Consider the following 1,463-nt stretch of genomic DNA (forward strand, 5'->3'; position numbering starts at 1 on the left):
CGGTACACCTGCGTCCGGTTACCTGACATTCTCCACCCACCGTGCTATTCGTTGAATCGGGGCTTTTTAAAAACGCAAATGTGTTTTCACCACTCACTGACGTGCAGTCACATACCAGCTGAAGACTCAGGTACACGTTGCTCTAATTCGGTTGCTCCACTTTTTACTCCCTTTTATGGGTTTCCTCCCTCCCTCCTCCCTTCCAATATCCGTTATCATCTCGTCAGTAGCCTGTCTCTTTATGACATGTTTTTATGGCGGTCCTGTTGTACTTGGGTCTGGGCCTTTCCCCTCTTGTATTTGTATTTCACTTAATCTCATAACATTTTTCTTGATAGCCCCCCCACCCCACCCCCATACTTTTTTTTTTTTTTACTATTTAAGGATTTTTCTTGAATTCTCCCAAGGGTGATGGTCTTTATGTATTATCGGTTGCATCCCCTTCTCACAAGTACCAACCTGTGTTTCCGAAATGCCTGGGGTGAGGGTTGGGGATGTGGGGGGAGTGTTGGGGTCTGTACTAAGCACTTTTGGGAAAAGGTGAGAAATGTGAAGCCTGAAGGGAGGCTCAGGGAACAAGTGGAGGGACTTTTCGTTTTTGAAAACATTTCTGAATTCCCATTTTTCTAAAAGAGGGAAAAGGGGAAACTCCTTTTCTCCTCTGAATGTTTTTATGTTTTGTTCATCGTTAGGCAGAGCTGAGTTGTAGTGTGTATCCTCCTCCCCCGCACCCTCCCCAAATGTTCATGGGGGGGCAGTTTATTTGCCCCTTCCAGCAGGGGCAGCCAGGTCCTGCTGTAAATCCCTAAAAATGTGGGCTGCTGCAGCTTTGCATTCTTATTCTTGATGTCTCTCGGGGAAAAGATGTGGAACTGAATAGGGCTCAGGGATAGCCTGCACAGAGTGAAAAGAAGGTGCTAGGGAAGCTCAAGAAAGCAAGCATCAAATTGAAAGTTAATATGCATTTTCTTTCTCTAGACCAGAGTGGCATAAATGCATTTAGGCAACAGGCCTTATTTTCTTCCTAAGTAGAACTCAGCCTCGCAGAAGTGGAAGACACTTCTGCTATTTTCCAGTTCATTTCAATTAAAAAACAAATCCTCTGGTGGATTGAGGAGACTGTATCATATAGGTAGTATTCTCTTAGCATCAGTCCTCTTGTTAGGAAACATACAGTGTGAGTCAGACTGAAGGGAGTTACCTGGGTTGTTCCATCTGTTGTGATCAATGAGTATTTGTTCTCAAATACTAGAGAAAAGTTAAAATACCTAAAATTAATTTTGCAGGTCTGATAGGTTTTCAGAGTGCTAACCGTGGTCACTGTCCACACTCTAATGGCCTGGCTAAAGGGAATGGCCACTGATCACGGGTTTCTCTCTACTGATTGTAGTTCTCTTGGAAATGCCGCAATGGTAGCAGTCAATTACGACTTTTAATGGAGAAGCAGAGGGGGGCTTTATAAT

This window comes from Myotis davidii, unplaced genomic scaffold (genome assembly GCF_000327345.1).
Source record: "Myotis davidii unplaced genomic scaffold, ASM32734v1 scaffold11, whole genome shotgun sequence".
NCBI classification, from domain to species: Eukaryota; Metazoa; Chordata; class Mammalia; order Chiroptera; family Vespertilionidae; genus Myotis; species Myotis davidii.